Genomic DNA, 21,683 nt, shown 5'->3' on the forward strand with positions numbered 1-21,683 from the left:
CTGCAGGTTCAAGCCCGGCCCAAGGTTGACTCAGCCTTCCATCCTTTATAAGGTAGGTAAAATGAGGACCCAGATTGTTGGGGGGGCAATAAGTTGACTTTGTAAATATACAAATAGAATGAGACTATTGCCTTATACACTGTAAGCCGCCCTGAGTCTTCGGAGAAGGGCGGGATATAAATGTAAATAAAAAAAAATTAAAAAAAAAGAATTACATTAAGGGAAATGATGTGACATATTTTATTTCTTCATAAAGTACATTTGAGGGGAGGGCATGTCATTAATTTTCTTATTGTTTTAAAAAAAGTATATATTTTCCAACATGCAGCAATGATGATGGAGCAATTAATGAAGTTGACCTGCAAACCAAGCTGAAAATATGGAGGGGGGGGGGGAAACATCTTAGATAATGGATTTAACCGAAACTTTAGTCAGTCTGCTGGGCCAAGCTAATTTATAATCTGCAAGAACTGAGAAAAGGACTCCTCTTTTTGTAGAGAAAAGCTCAACCTGTTAATTTTGGATGCAGTAGTTTAAGAGGTTTTGCAATTAATCTTTCAGTGGGTACATTTTAGAAGGAAGAATGCTCCTACTTCATTTAATTGTATTTCAGACAGAAACGCCACTTAGAAAGACAACATTTCTTCTTCTGAAATGATTCTTCTTGAATGCAAGACCTCCTGAGATCAAATATAATGCAAAGTCCACCTGTAAATATATTTTGATCTGAAGAAGACACATGTCTACCTTAATGAACGATCATTTGAAAGAGCATTTGAGGTTAAAAATACCCCAAACACACCTACACACCTACACCCACACACCCACACACACCCACACAAAAAAACCCTTTTTGGTTTGTTTGTCTTCTCTCCAATTACAGTATGTCACATAAGTGAGTACACCCCCTCACATTTTGTAAATATTTAGGTATATCTTTTCATGTGACAACAATGACACTTGGCTACAATGTAAAGTAGTGAGTATACAGCTTGTATAACAGTGTAAATGTGCTGTCCCCTCAAAATAACGCAACACACACCCATTAATGTCTAAACTGCTGGCAACAAAAGTGAATACACCCCTAAACTGTACCTTTTTTCTTCCAGTAGTTTAAAAACATGACATTAAGTTTGTCAAAACAAATTCACCGAGAGCAGGGGCAAAAGAGAGTGAGAAAGAGAAAATCTGTTTAGTCTTCATTTTGATAAATCACTACAGGTTCCAAATCAGAAATGCTAATTTACTTGTTAACAGGCAGGTCATCCTTTGAGAAGTTTCTTGTCTTGCCTTTCTTTGCAAAATCTAAAATATTTAGTTTGACAATTATGCAGGATATGGCTTGGAAACAGGCACCTGATCAACAAGCTGTAGCAGGGAATTTAAGGAAAAAATGCTAGGACACAGATTATACCCAGCTCCCTCTTTTTGGATGTGTGTGTGTGTGTTTGTGTCCTGTCCTGGTGAACACAGGTACTCAGCTACTTGTGTAATATGTGTGTGTCTGTGTGAGTGTATATAATTGTGTACCATTTGTGTGATTTAGATAGATGATAGATAGATAGATAGATAGATAGATAGATAGATAGATAGATAGATAGATAGATAGATAGATAGATAGATAGAGATAGATAGAGATAGATAGATACATACATACGTACATACATACATTTTCTTCAGCAATGGTTCCATTTTTGACAGTAAGTAGAAGAGTTAAATTCTGAATAGTGTTAACATTTTAATTACCTCCTGATCTGACCTGCTTTATGCAAGGTTAATGATTTCTTTAAAACCAAACATCATACTTTGAACTGGCTTTTCCTAGCTTTAGATCATGTTGGCTGTGAATTCTGGAAGTAACAACCCAAGACATCTGGAAAGTACAAGATGGAAAATTAATATAAGAGATGGAGGCTGTAAGAGATGGAGACTGTTGGGTTCCAAAACCAAGAATGGCATGTGGTGATTCTTCCAAAGTGACTTCTTTATTGTTTCCATACCTACAGATGGCATTTTTTGCCAGACTGAGCACTCTACTCTCCCATAATAGCTATGGAAATTCTCAGTCATCCAGGTCACAGTTGTCTAAGGGGTGTTCTTTTTTTCAAATATCAGCTGGACCGTTTCTTCCTTGAGGAAGAAAAAGAAAAAGTTTTCTCATTCAAGAAGCTTCATCAGTTCTGATGGCATGGGGGTAGAATGGAAGATTTTGGATAGAGAGGTCCATTGGTTTGAAAGAGGGGTAAAAAATCCATCTATGTTAGAACTGAACACTGCTCTTTCAACAGAGGGCGACGTATAAGATGCCACCTATCTTCTGTTTACAATGCAGCCCTTGAATCAATTTTAAGAAGGGTCCACAACCAATTGCATCCTAATTTAGGTGACTATGAGGGCACAGATAAACCCCCAAGTGACCTCAACAGATAATTCCATCCAGATTGTACATGACAAATACACATTGTTCTTGTTTGGTGACTCATTTAGTAACCAATTTACAGTTACAACTAGAGGTGATATTCAGCAGGTTCTTACCAGTGCTGGATAACCGATAGAGGAAATTTTGAGTAGTTCAGAGAACCAGTAAATACCACCTCTGACTGGCCCCATCCCCATCTATTCTCTGCCTCCTGATCAGTCCCAGCTGATCAAGAGGAAATGGGGATTTTGCAGTAACCTTCCCCTGGAGTTGGGTGGGAATGGAGATTTTACAGTATCCTTCCCCTGCCATGCCCACCAAGCCATGCCACTCCCTCCAAACCACACCCACAGAACTGGTAGTAAAAAAATTAGAATCCCACCACTGGTTATAACAGTAATGAAAAAATAACTTTGCAACCAAACCACACATTTATGACTTTTACAGGTCTATCACATAAAGGAAAGCTGAAGTAAGATCATAAAAACATGATGCTTCACTTAGCAATTTTGTTGCTTAATGACCAAATCGCCATGATGGTTGCTAAACCGCAATTGTAGTTGCTAAATACGAACTACCTGTATATTTTTGTAAGTTGAAGCTGTGTCCCTTTCCTTCCTTCCTTGATTTGGAAGGTTGCCAACTCCTAAATGACTCTAAGCAGTTACATAATTAATACGAGGAACAGACAATTAAAAAAGAGAACATGTGCAGATGGACAAAATCACAGATTGCATTGTAAAAGTTACTGAGGGCTTAACACACCAGCTACTCCAGGCTTTCAAAGACTTTCAGACTACAGTGAGAGCTGTGCAAACGTCTGGATGGTTATTTTATTTTTTGGTTTGGTTTGGTTTATTCTCCTTTCATTCCAGGCTATTTGAAATGAATTTTAAGGAATGTGACATGGATGGGGATGGGGGTGGGGCTGAGACTTTGTGTTATGAAGTGTTCAGTCACGAGATGAGGGAATTCTTCCTGTGGTTGTTCTGCGGTAACCACTAACTTGAACCTGCATTCATCAAGTGATGCATCTGTTATGTTTTTTGAACATATCTGCATGAATGACCATTGAATGCAGAGCTTTTAAGGTTCTTTTTAAGATATAGTATGAATTTAGGTTTTCCCATGAAGCCAAGATGGCATTTATATTGATATCCATGATATCAATACACTCTGGAACGAGCTTCCCCCGGGTTTACGCCAAATACCTGACCTTCGGACCTTCCGTCGCGAACTGAAGACACATCTTTTCATTCGCGCGGGGCTGGCTTAAATTTTTATTGATTTTAAATTTTCTATTAATAATTTTAAATGGGATTTTAGTTTATTATATATTTTAAATTTTTTAGGCCAATTATAAAATAAGTTTTTTTAATTTGCATTTTAAATTGTATATTGTATTGCCTGTTTTTAATTTGCCTGTACACCGCCCTGAGTCCTTCGGGAGAAGGGCGGTATAAAAATCAAATAAATAATAATAATAATAATAAATAAATAATATCGGTGGCACAGTGGTTAGAATGCTGTACTGCAGGATACTTCTGCTGACTGCTGGCTGACTGCTGGCTGACTGCTGCAATTTGGCAGATCAAATCTCACCAGGCTCAAGGTTGATTCAGCCTTCCATCCTTCCGAGGTGGGTAAAATGAGGACCTGGATTGTTGGGGGGCAATAGGCTGACTCTGCAAAACCGCTTAGAGACGGCTGTAAAAAGCACTGTGAAGCGGTATGTAAGTCTAAGTGCTATTGCTACATTGCTGCAACCATTTTTATTTCTCTGAACTGAACGAAATGACTCATCCAGATTTCATCACAACACTAACATACAGTAGTAGGAGATATTTCAGGAAAGGGAAAAAAATTAAATATTTTGGATAAATATAGAGTATTTTTTTGAAATGTTGATACTAATTAGATGTTGGAAGCTTTCTGAAAACTACTAAATGCTGCAAGCCAAAAGATAAGTAGTCTTTCTAAATGAAATAAATACTTCTCTGGGTTTTGAGAAGCTGAGCTAATACGTACAGGAACTTGGCAAACAATACATCAAGAATATAAAATTTATTATCATATTATCATTTATATTATGTTATACTAAGGAACAATTTCAAGAGGAAGACTTGAGGCAAATTGATTGCATATTAAAAAAAAACCCAGCCAAGAAATACTTTTTTAAATTGGATCCTTAGGATTCCGCTATAAAGACTTGAGGCACCTTAATTGCATGTAAAAAAAAGAACACACTCATTCCTAGCCTATAGACACAGCCTATTCTTAGTGTGGGTGAAAGGTATTCTAGAATGACAATGTCAATTTTCTGACTGAGGAACCCAACCAAAGCAAGCATGGCTGAGGCAATTCAATCTCTGAATGGAAAACTTTATTGAGTAGATCATTTCAGCACTGATGAGGACAATACCAGATCTAGCTAATTTCCACTCAAACCCACATTATTAAAGTATAGATTCTCCCTCCCCCTATTAGAGCAGGTCACATTGTCCAATTGAGTCTCATTGTATTGTTATGAGAAAAAGCAGGGGTGAAATCCAGCAGATTCTGGAGAACCAGTAGCAGAAATTTTGAGTAGTTCGGAGAACTGGCAAATATCACCTCTGGCTGGCCCCAGAGTGGGATGGGATTAGAGATTTTGCAATATCCTTCCCCCGGGAGTGGGGAGGGAATGGAGATTTTGCAGTATCCTTCTCCTGCCATGCCCAACATGCCATGCCTACCCAGCCACACCACACCACACCCACCAAGCCACGCCCACAGAACCGATAGTAAAAAATGTTCGATTTCACCACTGAGAAAAAGGCTTTGCTTTAACAAACTCCTTCCAAAGTGCCCTTGGCTCTCACAGCTATCTTCTTGATGTCTGGAGTCTCATCTCATCCTTCCCTCCCCCCTGGGCTCATTGGCAAGCTGAGAAGCGATAATAGTTGCAACAGCAAGAGAGCAGTTCGAACTTGGCAGACAGAATTCCAAATTCTTTGAAATAAACTCTCTGTTTATTTCATGTGGGGCCTCATGTATTTATTATCTGTAACATAAGAGGATGGCATCTCTGTACAGAACCTACAGAATCCATCAAAGAATACAATGAGCTCCTAAGCTACAAATTTAGCTTTCAAACTTAATTTCTCTAAGGCAATGAAAAGAAGGCATGCATAATTCTCCCTCTGTCCTATAATCTGCATCACTTCCCCAATTGTAGTTTGTCACACCAGGGATCTTCCTCATTACTGCAAATAAGTAAGGGCTGATCACTCCTCAACTCTCAGAAGAAGCCCAATTTTCTTTATCTTTGGTTTGTCCTAGAATTAATGAGTTGGAGTGAGAGATGTTTGTCTCACTCTCACAAAATTTCAATCAAGGTAAGCTTTAATTCAAGAAAGTTTAACTAAGTTACCTAGTCATCCAAAATACAATTAAACTATGGTAATGCCTGCCACAAAGTGTGGTGAAATCTTTTTGGGTCCAATTTATTTATTTATGTATTTATTTGTTTGTTTGTCGAGTATGTATTAGATAATATATATAAGTATAAGCATGAATTGAATACATAAAATGAATACAGTTAAAGGGAACATTAGGACAGGGATGGTAGGCACGCAGGTGCTCTTATGCACACCTCCTAGGAATGGGGTGAGGTCAACAGTAGACAGTCTAAGGTTAAAATTTTGGGGGTTTGGGGATGAAACCACAGTCAGGTAGTGCATTCCAGGCATTGACCATTCTGTTGCTAAAGTCATATTTTCTGCAATCGAATTTGGTGCGGTTTACCTTAAGTTTGTATCTATTGTGCGCTCATGTATTGTTGTGGCTGAAGCTGAAATAGTCGTTGACAGGTAGGACATTGTAGCAGATGATTTTATTAGCTATGCTTAGGTCATACCGAAAGCGTAATAGCTCTAAATTTTCTAAGCCCAAAATTTCAAGTCTGTGGTATAAGGCATTTTGTTGTGAGTGGAAGAATGGAGGACTCTTCTTGTGAAATATTTCTGGACACGTTCAATTGTATTAATGTCTGATATGCAGTGCGGGTTCCAGACAGATGAGCTGTATTCGAGAATTGGTCTAGCAAATGTTTTGTACGCTCTGGTTAGTAGTGTAATATTACCAGAGAAGAAGTTATGCAAAGATTAGGTTTACAACCCTTAATGCCTTTTTGGCGATGTTGTTACAGTGGGCTTTGGCACTTAGATCATGTGATATGAGTACTCCAAGGTCCTTGACAGAGTGAGGGTCAATTAAGGTGATGGTTGTGAGATAAGAGTTTAAGGTTAACAAGAAGTAGCAACAGAATTTGAGAGACAAAACTTGTGTGAAACCCAACTAATTTTGTTAAAGCCAAAGCTCTTATCAGTGACCAATATTTGGAATATTTAGGAATAAAAGCAGTAATTAGGCAGGGGTCAAAGTTTCCAAGAAGGTTTTCATAAAACATATAATAACAAAACATAAAGGGTGAGGTTGAGCTGTCATACAGGTTCATTCCTGTATCGTACTGCATTCAATGGGTTGATAAATCCACTTAAGTTCCCATCCCCAGGTGAGCAGAGTTCCAGAGTTTTGGTGAAATACAGCATATTTTTCATTCTGAAAGTGATGTAATTACTTGTTTTAGGCTTTTTAAAAAAGTGATATTTGTTATTTCTTTTTATATTCTGTTTAGGGATTTTTGTATGCTGCCCAGAATCACATTAGCTGGCCTTGGTGACCATATAAATATTATAAAGAAAATAGAAAAACCGAAAAATGCCAAATCAATATAAGAAGTTGAATGTAGAAAGAAATTTATCAGACCAGAGAGATTATGCATGCAGCTTAAGAGTGCAGTGCATTAAACCTCTAGGATGAGAGATGGTACAGTGTCAAACACCCTACAAAGAACCAGAGTTAACATTTATTTACAAATGGTGTCTCTTTAACACTGCTAAATTCTGATTTCAGGTATCTTAGATCATAAGATTATGGAGAGACAGCATTTGTAAATAAATGTTGTTGGGTTTTTTTGTTGTTGTTGTTTTTGTGATCTTTCTAACTAGAGAAACCACCTTTCATTTTAGAACTGCACTGCACTGCAGCTCACTGCAGCAATTAAATGCAGACTAATCCACACTCTTGTGTTTCCCATAGCCACCTACGGTTGCAAAAGTTGGACCATGAAAAAACTAGACAGGAGAACAATTGACTCATCTGAGCTATGGAATTAGAGAAGGGTCCTGCTCATTCTTTGGACTGCAAAGGTGACAAACTGGCAAGTACCGGAGCATATAAAACCAGACTTATGACTGAAAGACAAAAATCACAAAATTCTGCCTTCCTTATTTTGGCCACATCATGCACTCAAATTTATTGGGAAAGGCAGTTATGCTCAGAATGGCCAGCTGTAAAAAGAAATGAGGGCTGCCAAAAAAATAATAATAAAATACAGTGGCTAAACACCATCAAAGCCAACACCAGCTAGAGCATAAAACAACTGTAAGGTATGTCTATGGAGATTTACAGTCAGCCAGATCATGGTTGTCCCAAAGATGCTTTTTCAAAAGGCAATTGGACTTTGTTTTTGTTGAAAAACAAAGTCTAGTTGCCTTTTGAAAAAGCACCTTTGGGACAACTGTAAGGAATCTTAAAAGATTGGAAAATATGGATAGATTTGGTCTGTAGAACCACTGAGAATTACACACAATTGAACAAATATCATCATCATCGTCTCCTTCCAAATCTTCTATAACTTCACTGAAAGTTCACTTATATATCAATGTATGTGCCAGCTTTTTGTTTCCATGATCAAAACTTCTTGTCATCCTATTACTTGTAGGATTCATTGTCTGTTGGGGGTATTTAATTTGGATCGTTTATTTATTTGGTCATGATTATATTTTTCATGTAGCACGATGTCTCATAGTGATAATGATTTAGTTATATTTTTCAAAAGGGGAAGAAAGGCAACAATGTTCAGGGACAAAGCTATATACTGATTTTTTCCCCCTCTCATTGTTCAAATGCAGCCTTGACAGCCTTGTGCATTTCTAAATAAGCTTTCAAAACTAAATTGTGGATTTAAAGTATTAGAGGCAGAGGTCATTAAAGGATAATTATCACTCAGCTGAATTGATGGTTTAACATTATTTGTTGCATTCTAAATTGTGTCCTAAAGGTAAATTAGTGCATGAATACATGAGTCTCTTTGGAAATAACTAAGGGCTAATAATGTTTTTTATACATTTTTCCCCCATTCCACTTCTGTGTCTTAGTTCGAAACATGCTGTCCCATAGCTTATAATTTGTTCCAAACCTGAATCTAAGTCAGAACGTTCATGTCGATTTATGATGATAAAACCAATTAAATCAACAACCAAATTTTTAAAAGTACCATATGGAATTAACCCAGTACTTCTGATTGCTGCAATAAATCTATTCAAGCTGCTAACAGAACCCAACCAAAAGTCAGCAAACTCCAAGCATATCACCTCAATTTCAGGTACTGCATTCTTTATAGCCTTCTATCAGGGGTGAAATCCAGCAGGTTCTGACAGGTTCTGGAGAACCGGTAGCGGAAACTTTGAGTAGCTTGGAGAACTGGTAATGGAAATTTTGAGTAGTTCGGAGAAATGGCAAATACCACCTCTGACTGGCCCCACAGTGGAGTGGGAATGGAGATTTTGCAATATCCTTCCCCCAGGAATGGGAAGGGAATGGGGATTTTTCAGTATGGAGTGGAGTGGGAATGGAGATTTTGCAGTATCCTCCCCTGCCATACCCACCAAGCCATATAATATAATCAAATCAAGGCTACTTTATTAAATTACCTTCATGCTAATATACAACAGAAGGCAAAATAATAATAATAAAAGAGAGATAACTAATTCTCAAAAATATTGAAATAAGGGGAAAGATGCAATAGTGGATTAAAGAATGTAGAGTGGGTAAACAAAAGAAAACAGTGGTAATTGGATATAATTTCCAGAAAGGCCTTTAGGAATTTATAGTCAGTGCATCAATGTATCAAGAAATCAATATATTTATATTGAGGATTGTCTCGTGGACTCAAAACATAACTTAAGTAGATCGGGAATCAATAAACATTTGAGTAATCATTTGACAGCAGCAATAGTAATAAAACCAATGCAATGTCTAGTCCAAAATCATTATATACTTGGAAAAACTGGAATCAATGGTAGAAATAAATTGTGCAAAGCAAAGCACAGAAATACAGGTTAAACAAACATTTGATCAGGCTTAAAGACAAACAAATCTCTCTCCAGCAGCACTATTGATTTTCATGGTATACTCAAAGTCAATGATAGTGCAAATATATATTACATGCACATACAAATACGTTCAGATTTACCTGAAGGTCTTTACCAGTGTCTTTCACAACAGATTGGATTTAATAAATAAAATACATGCATGTGTCCGTGTGCTGCATTTTTTAATTTGACTAGTGCTCAAGGAGGCATAGGGTCAACCTTGTTAGCAGTAGTCATCATCATTCGTTTAATTTGCTCCACTTGCTTGTTGGGATGCTTAAAAAGACAGGGTTAATTGGGAAATTAAAAATCTTTTAACTATTAATAATTAACAATATTTCTGCACCTCTTTTAGAGCCAATTTGGCCATAAGGCACCAGGCTAGAAACTATGAGTTCTTTCAGGAGTTATAGTTTCTTAACATTTAGGCATGAAAGCAAGCTGGGTGTCTTTGGGCCAGTCACATTGTCTTAGCCCTCAATGTCAGGCTTGGATGACAAGTTGGTCAGTCAATCCCTGTTACAAATAACAGAACAACATTCAGTTGATCCAAAATAAGCAGACCACTGGATTAAAAAGAAAAAAAAATCTGCATGCCTTTAACAGAATGACAGAGTTGGAGGTTTTCTAGTCCAAACCCTTGCTCAACAGTGGTGGGATGCTGCTGGTTTAACAACCGGATCAGTGAGTGTGTACTTTGTGCACGTGTAAGGCATTTGCACGCAGCGCTGAAAATGGAGCATTTAGAAGCTCATCTGCTTACCTTCCAAGGCATCAATGGTAAGTAGAACAGTGGGGGGTGGGGAATCAACTGTGCCACATGATTGAGATGAGCTACAAAGCAGGAAATAAAAGACAGGATAGAGCGAAGGCGGGTGGGCAGGGCCAGTTGATTGTTGGAGCTACCGGTTTTCCTGAACCCATCTGAACCAACTGAACACCACCTTTGCTGCTCAAGCAGGAAACCCTATACCTTTGCTGACATTCAGTAATGATTTAGATTATTGCATAAAATACTAGACTAGCCTTACTAGTCTAATGTATGGTCCTTGGTGCTCTCTGAACTTGGTTATTTTCTTGCAGATGTTTCATTACCCAGTGAATAAACCTAGCACTGATGAAGTTATCTAGTTTGGGTAATGAGATATCTGGAAGAAAACAACCAAACTTGGAGAGCACCAAGTACACCTCATATCAACCCTGAGCTACAAATATGGTATTCTTCATTCTAATAAGCTAGTCTAGAATGTAAATTTCTAGCTGCTGTTTCAATGGAAAAAATGCCATTTAATTCCTACCAGTCAATTGATGATAGGATTAGCTGACTCAACACAGAAGATTATTGGTTACTTGCCATTAATGACAGCAAGTAATTAGCTGTCCCTTTCCTAACAGGCATCTGATCTACATATTCATTGCATTTTGCATATTAACAGTTCTAAACATCTGGAAAGGAGGCAAGTTCAGCTGTGTCAGGACAAACGTCCCCTAAACAAACTTGAAAGCTTGTGCAGAAATGCAGGTTAAATGCAGGGATATATATCCCATGAGGTAAGATTCATCTTTTTAAAAAAACAGTATGTGCAAAAGAGGTGATGTAACAAGAGGTGGTTAACTTCTTCCAGAAAGTTATAAGATTTTTCCAAAACGAGGGTTGGTAAAGAAAACACCTCATTTCATCATCCAGAACTGGAACACTTAGACAGCAAAAACAATCACAACACGATACCAGTGGGAAATAAATCCACAACAATAAATCTTACCGTTTCTATAACCAGCATAAAATGTGAACAGTTTTAATGAGAATTACAAAAGATCTAGCCTTTAAAATTTAGTCTATAGGAAACTCTCTGGTGTAAGTTTTACAGTTTGGATAGAGACTCTTTTAGCTTCCTAACCTGGGGCAAGAGACTGACTTCAAAAGCATTCCCCTTTCCATGATTTAAAAGCCAGATGTTCTTTCTAGTCCTATGAGAGAATGCAAATTCTATTATAAAGATTGTTTACAAAATGCGAAATAATCTTATGTCCATCAAAAGTTTTGGAGAGCAGGTTGCAACTGAATTGATACTAACAACACTTCAGCATGATATATGACTTGAAAGTAAGCGATGGACTGTACCACCTCAAGCTTAAAAAGGGGTAGAAACAAGGGAGAAGTGAGACAGCACAAAAAAAAATCCATAGAAGAATTAGCCTATCCTAATATTCCCCACCTCCCATACTATCTTTAATTGTGGAGATTTTTTGTAGATGCGAATCCTAATTTTCATTGTGAAACTTGAACTTGAAAATTTCCTCATTACCACTCTGGAATAGACATTCAAAAGCCTGTTTCTGTTTAATTTCATTGTAAGAACATAATCGGACTCCTCTTCCAACCACAGAGTTGGCAGTGCTAAAGAATTCCACTCAAGCTCCTTCAGTAGGACGCAAGGAAAATGGGCAGTGATCTTACAGTGAGATAGACTAATGGTCCATCTAGCAGAGGATATCAACTGTTTTACAGCTCCTTTAGTTTAGTTTTTAGTTTAGTTTACTTTACTTTACTTTACTGTCATTACACATGGTACGATGAAATTAAATGCCGTCTTCAGTGTACATTACAACTATAAAAATAAAAACACAAACATACAGCCTTTACATTCTATATAATTGAAATTGAAAACCCGATATTGCACTATACTGTAGAATTCAATATGGTTATTGCCCTGGGATAGAAGCTGTTTTTCAGCCTATTTGTCCTTGTTTTTATTATCCTGTACATCTGCCAGATGGTAATAGTTCAAAAAAAAAAAAAAAGGGTTCCCGGGATGAGATGGATCTTTAAGAATGTTTTGAACTTTCTTAAGGCAGCGGGAGCTATCAAGCCAAAGAGAGGGGAGGGCAACCAATGATCCTCTGGGCAATGACCCTCTGGAATGCTGTCCTATCCGCCACTGTGCAATTGGGAAACCATACACAGGTGCAGTAAGTTAAAATACTCTCTATGGTGCAATGGTAGAACATCACCAGCAGTTTTTCATTCAGTTGTTATTTCCTGAGAAGTCTCAGGAAATATAGTCTCTGCTGGGCCCTTTTGACCAGTGCTGCAACGGGAGCATCCCAGGTCAGGCCCTCTTTATAATAGCTTTTATAAGGATCTTTTCTATCTGAGTATTATCAGGATTGAATTGGAGAATTTCCATATGCAAAGTATGTGCTTCTGTCTATTCTGCTATAGGAATGGGGGGGGGATCAGTTTCTAACCTATATTGTTTTGTACTTGTTCATCCACAACAGTAGCCCATTTCAGCTGCATTAATTTATTCAAATGAAAATTCTCATTTAAGCAGTTAGATGCTAGTGGCTCAGATTAACTCATAGTGCTGCATGAACAAGTGCCCACCATTTTCAACCTGTCTTCTTGAGAACATTTGTAGGTTTTCCAAGAATATTCCCATAATCACTTTAATCCAATTCACTTGCTTTATCTGTTGCTTTTCTTTCTTATGTTCCCTTCAACCTTGCCAAGAAAATCTTCCTGGAATGTTCTCTATCCGTTTGAAGAAAATTGTTTCTTCATTGATTTTCTTCTCTCTGTATTATCACCAAGCAACTGGATGTTATACAAATTTTTGCCAGGGCAGTCAGGGCTAATTATCAAACTGTGGGAGTTTTAGACTAAAATATGCAGGTGATATTAGGTTGATAACCCATGTGGGATATATTTGACACTCATTCTTCAGCAGCTGGGTTCTTTATGGCTTACCAGGATATTTGAATTCAGCCTTTGTTAATTGTACACCAAAGTTCATAGTTTAGCATGATGTATGAGTCACTCAACTACATGTTATTTACTGTTATGTAGGTAAGCCAGGGGTGAAATGCTCCGGGTTCGGACCGGATCACCTGATCTGGTAGCGATGGCAGTGGGTGGTTCAGCGAATCAATAGCAAAAATCCCTGCCCCCTCACCACCCATGTCCAGCTGAGCCACGTGATCATCAGAGGTTGTTTTTTTTTTACTTTTGAAAGCATTTTTTCCTTGGCCAAAAAAATGCTTTTAAAAGTAAAAATAAAGCCTCTGATGATCATGCAACTCAGCTGGGATGGTCAGAACCCTTTAAAAGCATTTTTTCTACAACCTCTTCAGCCGAAGAGGTTATAAAAAATGCTTTTAAAAGTAAAAAAAAATGCTAATTTGGCTGAGATCGCAAAAATCTCAGCCTTTTTGAAAGACAATACACAAGAAAGATACTTAAATGAATTGGAAAAATGGATTGACTATATCCAAAACAGATATCAGATTAAGAGATATCAGACTGCCTTTGAATGATTAGGATGTATTATTTCTGTTTGCTATGGGAGAGGTTAGGATTTGATGAGAATCGCAGGAGTATAACTGAGTTGAGAGGGGAAATTTTTAACATATGTTTGTTTTATTTTTAAACTATAACTTGTGTTTGTTCCGGGAAGTCGGGGGGGAGGGGGTTTTTGAAGGGAGGGGGGAGGGGGGTAGCGGGGGAGAGGGGGGGAAAGGGGGGGAAAGCTTTTTTTTTTGTAAAAACTTTTTTAATAAAAAAAAGAAACATGGTTGTTAAGTGAATCTGGCTTCCCTATTGACTTTGCTTCTCAGGAAATTACAAAAAGTGATCACATGATCTTAGGACACTGCAACCATCATAAGTATGTATCAATTGCCAAGCGACTGAATCACATGACCCTGGAGATGCAGCAATGGTTGTAAGTGTGAAAAACAGTCGTAAGAACTTTTTCAACATCGTTATAAGTTTGAACAGTCATTAAATGAATAGTTCTGAGTCAAGGACTATATGAATATGCAAGGAAAGATGATCAAATTAACTTTTGGGAGAAAAATGTATTATATAAACAGCATAGAAAGTGTTTCCCTATAAATGGAACTCTCCTAGTTCAATATGCAGTCCTGTATTTTATAAAGAATAAGGCATTCAGAAACAGGCAAATAAGGCTCAACCTCTTACGTCTAAAGTTTAGACTCTAAACGTTGAAAAATACCTCATCTATATACATATGAACCAAAGGGGTAAAAATAATAAAAGTCCTTTGGCTCAATTTAACGAATCAAAATTTAACTTAATTAATATAAATAATTATGAACAGTGGTGCGGTGGCCTAGAGGTGGAGCTCTCGCCTCACAATCAGGAGACTGTGAGTTCGATCCTAGGTGGAAGCAGATATGTCTCTCTCTGGGCACGATGAGAATATTTCTGCTGAATATAACTCCACACTGGCGACAGGAAGGGCATCCGGCCAGTAAACACTCTGCTCCATTCAGTTGCCCAGACTCCACCCGGAAAGAGAATTATGGGGTCATTAAAAGAAGATGATGATTATAAATAATTATGAAGTCTTTTGAATGTTTTTATTTGAAAAAACGAAAAACTAAAAAAGACAATTATCTGAAAAAAATAATGTCTTTATTTATTCTATTTATTTGCTGCCCATCTTGCTTTGATTCCTTTGATCCTATTTTGCAAAAATTGAATAATGCAAATATGAACCAGGAACCATTTTACCCTCACACATTTTTGTGTGAACTGCCACCTCATTAAAAAAAAAAAATCTCACTTCCACAATTGTTTCTTACTAAGGTAAATTGTTCTATCATACACATTTCCCTGCTGTATACAGGTAGACAAGGGGTCTGCAACCTTAAACACTCAGAGACATTTAGACCCATTTCCCAGAGAAAAAAAAAAGGAGCCACAATACCCTTCCTACGCCTCCTTCGGTATGACCTCAGCATAGCTCATAAAATCATCTGCCAAAATGTCCTACCTGCCAATGACTACTTCAGCTTCAACCACAACAATGCACAGAATAGAGACAAACTTAAAGTGAACTGCTCCAAACTTGATTGCAGAAAATATGACTTCAGTAACAGAGTTGTTAATGCCTGGAATGCACTACCAGACTCTGTGGTCTCATTCCAAAACCTCCAAAACTTTAACCTAAGACTGTCTACTGTTGACCTCACCCCATTCCTAAGAGGTCTGTAAGGGGCGTGCATAAGAACACTAGTGCACCTACCATTCCTGTCTAATGTTCCCTTTAATTGTATTCATTTTATGTATTCAATTCATGCTTATACTTATATATATATTATCCAATATGTACTCGACAAAATAAAAAAAACAAAAACAAAACTATTTCTTGAGCCGCCACAAAACTAGCATATGTAGTTGAATTAAACATTCTGTTTTCTTCAGAAACTTTACTTGTCTTGGATTTATCCATTGTTGGCCTACCGAGGGTCGAAAAGCTCAATAAATCGTGTGCTGGCGCATGTCACGCATTGGTGGATGTGACACATATTTTGAGTAACGGAGACACAGCAGAGGGGTGAAAGAGCCACATGTGGCTCCAGTTGCTGACCCCTGAGGTAGACCATGCTGCCATACCAAGAACAGGAAAAAAAAAATCTCTCAGAGGTGGCCCATGATTGGTGATGACCTACATAATTATATTCGTGCCACCTGGTGTGCTTTCTCTATTTTCCATTAATGAAACAAACTAGATGGAAATTCTGTCCCTTGTAAGTGTCTAGTTCAAAAAGAATTTCAGATCAAACCCCGCAGTTATCAAATTCTTGGTGGTAGCGACTAAAAGAAAAGTTCATAGTCACCATCTAAAAGCTTACTTGGCCTTTACTCGTTCTTGTCTTTCAATACGAGCAGAGAATCTTTTGATGCATTTTTCATCCTGGGAGATAACAAAACTTGCTTTCCTGAGAATCTGGCAATTCTTTTACTCATATCTCTTCAAAACATTGGCAACTGAATTTGCTTTATGAAGTCAAGAATCAGATGCCCTTATTTGTGCGAAGCATATCAACCAAAGCTTTCAACATATGATTCCTATTTTCTTTACAATATCAAAAAAGCATAGTTTTTTTTTAAATACACTTTGGTTTTTAAGATATCAGAAGTAAAAGCTAAGCAAGCAGATACTCTAAAAGAAAGATAAATGCAGATGTATGATTTCAAGCCTCTAAAGTAGGGATTCCTAACTTTTTGCCATCACATCTCCCTTTAATACAATCTTATGTACAAATCTCCCATAAAAACCCAAGGAACAAAATGGACATAAATGAAAGATGAAAGCAATACAAAGAAAATTTGAGAAAGGTAGATTTATTGTAACAGTGTTTACAAGAAGGTTCTTCACCCCTTCCTTGGACTTTGTCTGCAACTCCCCAGGGGAGGTTCAACTCACAATCAAAATCTCACTTCCACAATTGTTTCTTACTAAGATAAATTGTTCTATCATACACATTTTCCCTGCTGCATAAACGTAGACCATGCTGCCATAAAAGGTAACGGTAAAGGTTCCCCTCGCACATATGTTTTAGTCGTTCCTGACGCTAGGGGATGGTGCTCATTTCCAAACTGAAGAGCCAGCGCTGTCTGAAGACATCTCTGTGGTCATGTGACCGGCATGACTAAACGCCAAAAGTACATGGATTTCCATTTTTTACGCGCTTTCAAACTGCTAAGTTGGCAGAAGCTGGGACAAGTAACGGGAGCTCATCCCATTATGTGGCACTAGGGATTCGAACTGCTGAACTGCCAACCTTTCGATCGACAAGCTCAGCATCTTAGCCACTGAACCACTGCATCCCTTTATGCTTTATCGTTATACTGTCATACCTGCTCATAAATCCTGCTCTAAACCAAATATTTGTTTGGTAGAAATTTCAAGGAAAGCTGTCATCTATCAAGTTTGATGAATGTTTTTATTGAGAATATCTGAGGAGGCCCTCTAGTAAAGCCTCTTCTCTGTTATAGTGTCCTTGAATAAAATTACTTTATTCCTGATGTTATGGCAGGATTAAATTAGGTGCTGTTTTATTTTCCTACAACATCTCAAAAGTGATGATAAATCAGGAACATTCTGGAAATTAAACAAGGATGTCTAGGTCCAATATTTGGCCCAGTATTTAATTATCTTTAAAGATTTACATAGCTTGAGACCATAAAGCAGTGGACTAGTGGTAGGATTCAGCCAGTTCTGGCGAATCGGTAGCTCTGACAATCAGCTGAGAGTGAACCAGTTTGCTCTGATGATCAGCTGGGGCCGTCTGCCTGTCCTCGTGCTATACTGGCCTATATTTCCTTTGTTGGAAGCCCAGCTGATAGGCGCAGCAGAGTGGATTGCTGCACCTAAACTGTTTTACTCACTGGGGTTGCAGAAGAAGGTAAGTTTTAGAGCTGTTTTCAAACACACTGCACATGTCTGGAGCATACACTCAGCGAACCAGTTGTTATACTGGTTGAATCCCACCACTGCAGTGGATCCCAACTTTTCTGGCACCAGGGACTGGTTTCAGAAGAAAAAAATTGTTTTCCATGAGGAGGGGGGGATCATTTTGTGTACAACCTAGATATTGCACATGTGTAGATGATGCTTTGCTCACTTGTCATTTGCACGGCCTGGTTTCTAACAGGCATGGATTGGTAGTGGTCCAAAGCCCAGGGTTTGGGGACCCCTGCCATAAAGAACATATTTTTCCATTTGATCCTACCCATATCTCCAATTGCAATTTGAAATATTTCTGTTGTTTAGCTCATTGCTGAAGGTGGCGGAAAAACTGTTTTTTCTTATGCACATTTTCCACCTTTCTAAAACTTACCCATTCCTGGGGGAAAAAAACTGCTCAATATTTTTCACTAATAAAAGAATGTCAGATGGTTTATAATATTTTACAATAATATTTTGTTTTTATTTTGCGCGACATTTATTAGAAAACAGTCGCTATCCATAAGGAAGAGCTTACTTTTATTTTATCTAGGTTTTTTCCTCCGCCTTTCTTTTTCTCCTTGTTAATTTTTTATAGGTTTAACTTTGTTTTGTTTAATTTTGCTGTTTTATTACATTTTGGTATTTTGTCTTCTTCTATATCAATCCTGCCATTTTAGCTTTTCTTGACCATTTCCCACAGTGGCATTTCTGCTCCTTGTCTGGTCTTTCTTCCTAATCTAAAAAAGTTCAATGAGAAAGCTATTCAAAATATCTTTATCTGAAATCTAATACAAGTGTAGGAAGCTGGGATTTTAGAATTATATAGCAAAAAGCAAGGATGCAATAAGAACCTTCCGACTGCTTTTATTCATGTGTTTATTAAGGTAGAGTCTCTGAATGTTTTGAATCTGCCTTTTTACAATCCAGACTGAGGAGCTGTATATGAGATAGGCTACTAATGAACACTCCTATCAATAGAATAGAATAGAATAGAATAGAATAGAATAGAATAGAATAGAATAGAATAGAATAGAATAGAATTGAATTGAATTGAATTGAATTGAATTGAATTTTTTATTGGCCAAGTGTGATTGAACACACAAGGAATTTGTCTTGGTGCATATGCTCTCAGTGTACATAAAAGAAAAGATATGTTCATCAAGAATCATAAGATACAAAACTTAATGATAGTCATAGGGTACAAATAAGCAATCAAGAAAAATCAATATCAATATAAATCGTAAAGATACAAGGAATTAAGTTACAGTCATACAGCCATAAGTGGAAGGAGATGGGTGATGGGAACAATGAGATTAATAGTAGTGCAGATTTAGTAATAGTTTGACAGTGTTGAGGGAATTATTTGTTTAGCAGAGTGATGGCGTTGAGGAAAAACCATTCTTGTGTCTAGTTGTTCTGGTGTGCAGTACTCTATAGCATCGTTTTGAGGGTAGGAGTTGAAACAGTTTATGTCCAGGATGTGAGGGGTCTGTAAATATTTTCACAGCCCTCTTTTTGACTTGTGCAGTATACAGGTCCTCAATGGAAATACCAACTTGTCAGCCCTTCAAAGTCCAGAAACTCAAGGTGTGAGTACTATGTGAGTTGTCGTAAAAATATCCCAATAAAGACAAACCACAAGCAATAAATTTTACTTTAAGGTTCAGATGTTTATTTCATGAGCAATTTGGAAAATGAACAGCCATCATAATACAACTTATATCAATAACCCATTGCAGTGAGGTCCACTGCATAGCTAAGTTCAGCAAGGAGTAGCTGTGGCAGAGGCCCTGAACTCATCCCAAGACTTTCTTTTTAGACTTTTCTGCACGCATTTCACAACTTACTTCCTTGTTCTCTCTCACTGACAGATAGTCTCCACATATACCTGTGTACATCTCAAACCTCTATCCATCGATTACTTTCAGTTCCTTATTTCTCACAGTTTCAATGTTCTGATTCCAAATATATCTCAGAACCACGTACTTTGCAAAATCACATTTTCACAGCAACAGCTCAGCAGGGTTACAAATAGTTTTGATACACTTCGGAATCTTTCTATCTAAACTTTGGTTCATGTAGCTTTTTTTAGGACCTGCTATCCGTCTGAGACCTATGGATTCTGGTAGTCCAATAGGTTATTTGTCTGTTTCTCACAGATTACTACACTACCTTTAATGTAAGGTTGCAGTAACAGAATTTGCAAGTCTGAAAGCATTCCTCCCCTTCCTTGTCTGTACTTTCCAGAGAACTAGGAAAAGACCAATTCCCAAACCCCTTTCTTTCTATGGACTGAGATATCTCATCTGACTGCTCTTCCTCCTGTCTTCCAAGGTTATTCTCACAGGCCATTAATCCTCTTTTATGTTTGAAATTCATTCCATTTGTTTCTCAATCTCTTCGCAATCTGTCATCCCACACTTGAAAGAAGAGATGTTATGTGGGGAAGAAGATTGATTGCTTTCCAGATGAAATAGGAAGTCCTCATGGTTCAGATTTTATAAACTCCACGGGAATAGGGATCCAAAGCTGGCTGAGGAAGTCTGGGAGTTGAAGTCCACAAGTCTTAAAGGGACCAAGGTTGGAGACCCCTGATCAAGATATATGGGATCAAATCTAAATCGCAACAAGGCAGAAGTTTCAAAGAATGGAAAATCTCTAGGAAGGGAGTGATCTGCAAGGTATTGGGGGGAACCCAATTTAAGGTGAGGTGTTGAAGCTCTATGCGTTTGAACAATACATATAAAAAAGTAGATGGATCACATATTTCACCACCCTGTAGATGTTACTGATCCCTAGATTTTATTTTCAGCAGAGAAAGCAAATTCTTTAGATCTTTGGGGCTCAGGTTGGCAGGAAGGACTAATGAATTCTGTCCAGAACAAATGTACTAGTGTTTCTTTCCATTATTACACTGTAGGAGAACTGTGTTCAACAGCAAAAGATAATCGATAAAAGTTCTCAGTCATCCAGGTAGAGTTGTCTGCAAGTTGAGTCATGGTACTGGACTCCTTTTCTTTTTTTCCCTCCTTTTATCTCTTTTTTTTTTTGGATTTGAAATGTTTTGCTGCAAGCCAAAAAACAAAAGAAGTCCAGTTGCCATGACTCAGCTTCCAGACAACTGAAAAAAGAGACCTGCATTCACAAACATCCATGCCTTTTAATAACATTGGTTAGGTGGAAAAGGTGCTACTAGACTCTTCCTGATTTATTCCTATATTATGCAACTCAAAAGAATAAGTTTACTTTGGGGAAAGATTTTATTTCTAAGGATTTAGATTCTTCCCCAAGATTTGACACAGCCTTCTCGATATTTTCTGCTAGTATGACAACTTGAAAAAGAGGGAGTTGGGGGAATTGGAACAGGCTTAATGCTCTAGTCTACAAGCTTTTCTAGCTCTTGCTATATGGAAGCAAATCCTTACATAACAACAGAGCAGCTCAGAGCAGAATTCCCAATTCTTCCTAAGCTCATTCATTTGAAGTAGCACAGTGGCTGACAAGGTTAGAACACTGGGCTGATGATTGACAGATTCACGTTCAAGACCCTTCGCTGCCATAGGGCAGGGTGAGCTCCCATCACACACTCCAGCTCCTGCTGACCAAGTAGTTTGAAAGTGGGCAACCTCAAATAAATAAATGAGTACCCCTTTGGTGGGCATTTTCATGGGGTTGGGAAAAGAGCCCCCCAGCTTGGGTGTCTTCTGGCACCAGTAACAGTGATGGCACCAGTAAATCCTT

Source organism: Ahaetulla prasina, chromosome 7 (genome assembly GCF_028640845.1).
Source record: "Ahaetulla prasina isolate Xishuangbanna chromosome 7, ASM2864084v1, whole genome shotgun sequence".
Taxonomy (NCBI): Eukaryota; Metazoa; Chordata; class Lepidosauria; order Squamata; family Colubridae; genus Ahaetulla; species Ahaetulla prasina.